Source organism: Cupressus sempervirens, chromosome 7 (genome assembly GCF_028749045.1).
Source record: "Cupressus sempervirens isolate cs-2001-9-10 chromosome 7, ASM2874904v1, whole genome shotgun sequence".
Taxonomy (NCBI): Eukaryota; Viridiplantae; Streptophyta; class Pinopsida; order Cupressales; family Cupressaceae; genus Cupressus; species Cupressus sempervirens.
In genome coordinates, this window is record NC_143124.1 from 923,199,284 (window position 1) to 923,207,871 (window position 8,588).

At 36.1% G+C, this 8,588-nt stretch overlaps 1 long non-coding RNA gene across 1 annotated transcript in view; it reads right to left on the minus strand.

Moving 5' to 3' along the window:
* Positions 1-872: 872 nt before the first annotated feature.
* LOC149550564 (uncharacterized) overlaps positions 873-8,588 on the minus strand; it is an 8,034-nt gene continuing 318 nt past the window's right edge. Inside the window, exons 2-4 of the long non-coding RNA XR_016354532.1 lie at positions 1,975-2,035; positions 1,730-1,840; positions 873-1,573 (exon numbers count right to left, since the gene is read on the minus strand). This is a non-coding gene — a long non-coding RNA (uncharacterized LOC149550564). The remainder of the gene's footprint in view (positions 1,574-1,729; positions 1,841-1,974; positions 2,036-8,588) is intronic.

Here is an 8,588-nt window from a genome sequence, read left to right on the forward strand (position 1 = left end):
GATTATTTTAAATTGGCTAGGCATTATGAGTGTGAACACTTAGCAAAGATGACTATTTTGTAGATTAAATAGAGGAATGTAAAATAAATCTTCTTGAATTTTAGTAGAAACAATGTAGATTTAAAACTAGATTATATATAATTGTGGACAAAGGTTAAAAATAACACCATACTAGATAAAAATTTTGTCCTAAAAGGAGCATTCTAGAGGTAGGTTTTGGGAGAAATGAACCAACCTTTAAAGAGAATGAGATCCCATATATAATTGAGTTTTTTAGGGGACAAAAACAAATTTTGAAGAAGGCTTTGTAATGACAGAATCTTGTGAATGAATGTGTGGTGCCACATGCTGAGCACTATTATTTAAAACAATAAAGAATACAAATTAAAGAAAGGGATGTGAAACACCTTTGCTGGAAGAAATGATTCTCTCATTTGCTAGGAAAATGGTGTCTCAACCTTGCATTAATATAAGGTTACTTCTGATTAATGATGACAGGGGTTCAGAGGCTTGCCCCCAACTATTATGCAAAAATGAACTCTAATGAACATGACCACAAGTCACTACAAAATGCAGTTTTACAAGCAAGTATGGTTGGGAAGAATTTGCTGAGGTGTCTTTCATCTAAAGCAACCATTGCTTCAGACAAACATGCTAGATAAGTATCATCCAACTAAAGACATAAAAATCATTCAATGTGATAACAATAACGTGTCAACCATCCAAACAAATATTGGCTTTTGTTTCACAACATTCCTCTCCATAACTTCAATTTAGCCCTGTTGCTTAGATATGGTATTATGCAATAGAATGAATTATAATAAACATGACCACAAGTCACTTCAAAAAGCGGTGTTAAAGAAGAGTGCAGAAGAAGTTGGCGAGGTGTATTTCATCCCAAGTCTGGATAAGCCTCATCCAGCTAAAGACAAAAGTGATTCAATATGATAAGGATCACCTAGCACACTGACCGCAGTATTCAAACAGCCCACACTCACAGTAACCACATCAGGCACATTATCTAGCTTTGTGAATATAGCCCTCTGCAATACCAATAGTGAAATGCCTAAATCATACAGGCTTGTTGAATGCTGGTGCCACCCAATTCCCCAGTTTTAATGGATTATCTTAAAAATTTCCACAAGCCACTGAAAGAGTAACAATCTTCTTAGATGGCAGTAACATGTTTTCCACTAGACATTTGAATTCTAAATTTCATATGGATCTAGTCTATATTTCCACCACTTCTGTAAGGCACAAGGATACCCTCCAGGTTCCTTTCTATAAGATGTGCACTGGTCAGGTGTTTCTTTGGTTCCAGCTCTTGCCTTTAGCCCCCGTTACATTGAATATCCTATAAGGACTCTTTATAATTAAAACTTTTTCTCACTAATGCTTTTTGCAGTTTTTGCAACTCTTATCAAATATCAATATACCTAGTATTTATGATTTATCAAGAAACATTTTTCATTTTGTAATATATTCCTGAATCCTAGCTATATGAAGCAATGGAAAAAGCATAACCCCAGTGTAGCTTGTGCTGCTTCTTCCGTGGCAATGATGCATTCTCTTTCTGTGATTAAATAAAATATTACAGCAGGTAAGTAAAACAAGTAAAGATGAAAAAGTAAGTAATCTTCTTTTTTTAGTTAAATCTCTCTGATTTGCACTCAAATTTATCTCTAACAAATATTAACCATGCTTTCTGTATTGTAACACTCATTCCTACCACATGGAAATGATTCCTCTAGCACAATACTTTGTTGAAACTCTATTTGGATAATATCCTTCTTCCCACCAGCTTCACCCACCACATTGGTCCTCTCTCCATTTGTCTTTCCTTCAGAATTATTGTTACAAGTCATATAGATTGCAACACTAGAAATGAAAAAAATATTCTGAAAGAAATACATTATGCAATGAGCCTAATTTGTGGATGGTTCCAGATAACTGCTAACTTGTTGGCAGCTGTACCTTTCATCTTTTTAAAACATGAAGAATTCTTCTTAATTTGTAAACGTCTCCTACGTAACTCCTGAACAAAGGAGATAAAACAAGCAATTAGAAAGATGACGTACATTTCCCATCACTCACAAGCAAAGAGAAAAGTTAATAAACACCCCTGGATGAAAATGCAATTAAAAATGTGGTTTAATTATGAAGCCAACCTCCTTTCATAGGTAGACAGTTATCAAAATCCCAACAATATCACAATATTCAAGCTAATTTGCATCAATTATTAATGACATCAATTTAGACTGAGGCAGAACATCACATTTCCACAAAGGTACATTATTTTATGCTACATCACAAGGTTCATGCCCAAGTTCACATTTGTAAAGGATACAATTTGAAACAAGTTCGCCAGCTAATAAAAGTTAGGAAAGCAACACAATAGGTTCAAAGAGTATAAAATTGTAAATTTGCATATTTTTACAAAACAACGAGTATTACATGGATTTACAAAGATAGTTCTGCAGGTTTTACATATTAACTAGAATCTATGGTATGTAGATCTACGTTAAGTCGACATTTAGTGTGTTCTAGATGAAGACAGTTACAAGTTTGCATGGTTGCTTACCTAGGTCCCTAAAACTATGGTCACTTTATTTGCAGATTGGCTAGCCAAATTGATTCTAGCAATAATCTGTTGTTTAAGTCTTGGAACCTCCCTGTGATCTCTGGTTGTTTTTAATATCCATATTACTATGAGATGTTAAATCTATTTTTTATGTGGACTTCATAATTAAGTTTCTGTTTCATTCACTATTCTTGGTCATCTTGTTCTATTGGTATCTTTGATTAAGAGATGGGTGATCTTTCACAATGATTTTTCGTGTCATTAAGAGTCCCTATTGGGGTCATTAAGAGTCCCTATTATGTGAAAGTTCATTGACATTGTTGATACTATTGACAAAGGATGGTTAACTTCAAGTGATTGGAGATGTCATCTCCCCTCCTGCTCAGTAGACTATGGTTTTAAACTTAGCCTATTTTTGCACCCCGATAGGCCTAAGTTATAAACTAGAGGTGTCGTGGTGTGGAGGTGGAAAATTAGTAATATCAAATGTTACCCACCTTCCACTGTATCTAAGTTGTTTCTATTCATTCTACAGTGGTGGTGGTCCCCTGTCTCATATGGCACTTGACTGCCAACTCCCTTCCTTCTGACTGCCACCGTAGCCACCTTCTGTCATGGACCTTGTAACATCTAGAGCTGCATGTTGCACCCAGCATAACATCCATTCTTGCATTCTTGAGGAGGTTGCCTGGAAACAATCTAAAATTTTCTCATGTCATCAAATTTGGTTCTTTCTCCTTCATTTTCCTCTTCATCGTCATGCTTTACTATTATTTTCCTCCTCAGTCTCTTCTTCTGACCTTGCTCAGTCCCCTTAGCTATTGGTTTCCTCTTTGTTGGGGACTTTCCCTTAACTAACTTTGTAATCTTTACAGTCCCTTTCTTTGGCTCGATAGCTATAAGAGATGTTGCATTAGATCCTTGCCTGGTTACTTTGCTTTGAGCTGTAGAGGAGGGAGGTGTAACCCCTTTGTTTAGATTCCTCTTGACCTTTGGATCTACAATTACAATAGTCTTTTGTTTTGGTGCCTAGGGCTTGGCAACTACTAATTCCTTTCCTTCTGATTCATCTTCTTCATCTTCCTCAGTCTCCTCATCTTCCCCTTTGGCTTTTGTGATCTACAGGGGTCCCTCTCCAAGTTTACCTTCCAGATCTGCTATCATCTTCCTTTGGTATTAATTGTTTTTCTTTGAGCTTCAAGATTTGCAGGTTGCCTTTGAAGTTGGCATGGAATTATTGGTAGATACTCATGGAGACTAGTGAGATTTAGGTGAAACTAGTAAGATACTGAGGGGTGGATGAATCACTTCTAATGATCTACTTGGTAAGGGGTTTGCCCTGCTAAGAGCTTACAAGACTTATTCAGTCTACTTTGATTAAAGGATTTAAACTTACAACTAAGTGTACAGGTCTGTTAGGACCACTCTGTTAAGAGAATTACCCTAATTCACTTGCTAGAATGTATCAATACCTGATCCTTCGGTTAGCACTCTGATGCTTGATTACAGATCTCCTCTTTCCAATTCCTGATCCTTTCTTTGATCTGATAAACTCTATTATGTACTTCATTGCTTGGTTTCTCTACCTGGTTCATGATTCTAACATTCAAACATAGCCCCTTTCGCATACACATTCTCTCCTTAACTCACTCATTCACTCTCTCTTCTAATTTAGGGTTTGTATCCTCCTTAAATAACCAACTAGAGAGGGTTTTGGATCATAATCAATGATCCAGATTTCTCCCTTTTGTCGCTTAATCCGTCCATTTTTCTGATTGGTTACACTACCTTCATAGGGACTAATGAGCTCCGACAAAATGCGTAAACAACTCCTTAACTGTCTCAATAATCATTAAATCGTGTATAGAAGTCAACCAAAATGGTGTATAGAGATGTGTGCTAAAATGTTACTTGCTATGAATATTTTAACAAAAAGACTAAAGAGCCTACACCTAGTTAGGGATGTGAATCCATCATGATACTAAAACATAGATATAGATACTCCTACCTGGCCTACTACAGATTTGACTAGAGATTGATATATATGCTCCTACCTGGCCTATTGCTCTTCTGGTATGACTGCGAATTCTGATACTAACTCTTGAGCTCAATGTTAGTATGCTCAAGCAACCTCTCTACTAAGTTTGATTAGGATTGATATTGACCGCCTCCCTCCATATTAGTTCTCGTTGGATGCCCCTACTCATCTCCCCCCCTCCCTATTAGGAGTTGAATGAGCATGTCAAACTTGATACCTATATACAATACACTATCACTAACCCTCCTAGAGGTTTACGTCTGAGGATGGCCTTCTATGTTGAGCACTTTCTAGAGATCCGTGATGGGATTATTGTTCGTCCTAGCTACCTATCTTGACATTGTAATGCCTTACATATCTCTTTGGGCTCCTTCAAAGTTGGTTCTCACCGTCTTCGTGTCTAGACTGACTGTCATATGGATAGCAAAGACTAGATCTATCAGTTGTGTACTCTAGCAGACATCAAGACAAAGACTCACTATATTTTTTGTTGCTCTATCTTCTATGAGATCAAGGGGAGATTTCATTGTCTCTTCCATGACTGTTTTTCTCTTTAAGCTTTCTTCAGTTACATTGAGCAGTGGTGTCTTGCACTTTACCTTCAAGAGGCCACCTTGCTCCATGATAGTACTTTACAGTCACTACTTCCTTCCTTGCATACCTTTGCTCAGCTCATTAATGCCTTTTTCTCACCCTTATCTTCATCTCGGGATGTGAAAAGGTCATCCAGTACCACCGGTCACTACAGGTCTGTCAGACTCCATAGCAATTTCTTTCAATAGCGACACTCCTCTAGTAGCTCACATAGACAAATTAGGGCTCATGATCACCCACAATCATATCCTTCTGTGACCGATTTCTTTTTGTCAACAAAGGACTCCCAGTCCTTGCCTTGGCACTTCTCTTCTCTTCTTGTATCTTGTTTCTTGTTTGCTTTTCTCGGGCACCATTTGGTGCTCCTGCTTCTGTCAACTATCTTGTTGTAAGCTCTCAGTCCCACAAACCCTTTGTGGCCTTTTTTTGGACATTACTACTATTATCTTATCTAATCTTATCTTAAAGAGAAAACTAGCATTTTTCATAAGCTTTAATTCCTTGGTGGTGTATGCATAAGATAATGCATTATGAACTTGAAGAAAATATTGGCATTTGTTATAAAGCTTCAATTGCTTGCTAGTGTATGCGTAAGACAATCTTGTGGCACCCTTCTGGTCTACTCAAGGAGTGAATGATCTAAAAGGTATTGCCCACTTGAACATCAAATGCAGTCTTCAATTTATACCGTTGTCTTCTCATATGGGTCAGTCTTGAATATCAAATTTCTAAAGACTTGTTAAGAAGAAGATACATGGTTTAACAAATTTTCGTTCTCCTTATTTCTTGATCTTGAGCTATGGATCTATATCTAATGACTTATTTGGAGAGGTACAAGAAATGGTATGTTGCTTTGGGCATATTCTCTATAATGTGGGAATGTTTGGCTTCTTTGATCTACCTTCAATATCAAGAACTTACATCTACTGCTGCCATGTTTTCATCATAATCTGAATGTTAGATGTTGATATTCTTTCATGTTTGGATGTTAAAGAATATCTTACTTCTGTTGATATTCTTTCATGTTTGGATGTTAAAGATATCTTACTTCACATAGCTTGGCACATGCTAGTGTGGTATAAGGATATGGTTTGATTTCCAGGTTCTTTCTTTAATCTTGTTCTTCTTCGCCGATGTTTGTATTCGCATTACATTGGATTTGATATTTATGGGAAGCCATGGTAATCACTATGTTTGTGGTCATGACTTGTTCATTAATCTTGGGTGGCAATATAGAGGTTACTTGATCTCTTTGTGTGGAGAACTTGGGAGAGCTATGAAGACTACCAGTTAGAGATTATCGTTGCACTATGTGATTGAGGGATTAGCCACATCCTCTATGATTTTTGCAAGAGACAGACTTGTGTAATGGTTTGATCATGTTTTCAGATTTGACATTACCCATGCAGGAGTTTTTGGGATATGTTGTTTGTTCGTAGGTAGGTTATCCTTGTTACTTTGGTTCGAAAGATACTAATGTGATGATGAGTTTCCTCATTGTATTTATTTTGGATACATGAGGTATGAAATCTGTAGGTGTGTACAGACTATTTATTAGAGAAGGATAATTCGAATATGAATTGTCTGTACCCACAAGATTGATTCAGCACTATTGCAGACCTTACATAGCCTTGTTTGTGGTCACATACAAGGACTTTTTGGCTAATTGTGGGTTGATATGTTTAGAACATGGAGTTCTTCCTATGATGTTTTGAATACCATAGATTGAAGTATGGTTAGCTTGATGAGTTGCAAATTGTTGTAGTTGCTATTCCAAGTCCAACTACTATGAGTAAGGCAATTACTCAGAGCCATTTGTTATGATTTGAATTTGACACTTGTACTCATCTAAAGATTGGTGCAGATTTCAATGACAATTGGCATGCTACAATTTGGCATGTTCCTTGTTTAATCATGGTGACATGATGTGAGGATTTTTTTGCTTGAAGGGATGTTTCTCCCTTGTTGGTGATTACTATAGGTGTATTTGCAATGTATAATATCAAGTGGGAGAATGTTAGGATTAAGATATCATCTACCTTAAAAATCCTATGTAACAATGCATTATTATAACATCATTGGATAGTATCCTTCTGCACTTGGGTGTATATGAAAAAAAATTATAATATGTATTCTCACCATTGTTTATAATATATTTATAAAGGACGAAGGGTTCCAGTAGCAATGGTAAAGGTGACTCGTGTACATAAATATTTAATTAATGTTGTTTCCATATGAGATGCCTCAAATGCGATGGTAAAAGACAAGTGACAAGTACAAAAGAGTGACTATGGGCTTCTCCAAGTGGGCATTTGGAAAGAGGCAACGAGTATCTCTTCATATTCCTTCATTTGTTACATGCCATGTGATGTTTCATTTCCATGTTTAATTCAAATACTTATTACTTATTAATTATCACTCTATTTAACAAAAGAAGCCCAAATGGTTTTCTTCAAATGTTAAAAAACTTATGCCTCTTTTCACAAGCAAAAGAAGAGAGATATTTATAGGAAAGCAAATGTCAAAGTTTCAATTCTCAAGATTATTGTTATGGTGTCATATTTTAATCGTTTTCAACCAAGTGTAGAACATTCATTGTGATTTATACGGATGCCGACTTAAAGGATTCAACGTGTCCGCATAAGTTAGCATGCGTTCTGCGTGGCTTTATTGCATGTCTACATGCAACCATTTATCATTCTTCACGTTCTAATTGACGACCTCCATAATCATATTATACTACATACCTAAATATGTTCAATGTTCTTATCCTTATCCTCCTCCTCATAAATGGTACGTGTCTTTGTATAATTGGATGAGTCTGAGTTAAATGGATTTACTCTAAAGTGGGTGGTGAATAGATTCAATGCTCCCTTTTCACAACTACAAGGCGGCATCAACAACTAATATTTTGAACAAATCATATTCCAGTTGGCTTGCTATTCAACGTATCAAATAAGAAGCATTGAATCTGAAATAATGGCTATAATGGCTCCTCTTTGTGTAAGGAATTCGATTTTTTCCAAGCAAATCCAAGCCAAAATGACCAAGTCAATCTATTAAGATTATCCATGAGAATTAGTGACCAGTCAATCTATTAAGATTATCTATAAGAATAAGTATTTGAATTTATAGGAAGATAATATTGAAATTGTATTCTCTATTACCATTATAGGAAGATTATCTATAAGAGTTAGAAAGAAGCAGTAATAAAAAATTCACAGAAACTTCCAAATGTTCTCCAACTTAGGGATTTTTACAATTCGGGGTAATTCGCATGACCTAAAGCCATGTCCATCAATTTAAATTACTTAGATGATGCAAATTCCCCCGAATTGTAAAAATCCCCAAGTTGGAGAACATTTAGTAAGGTTG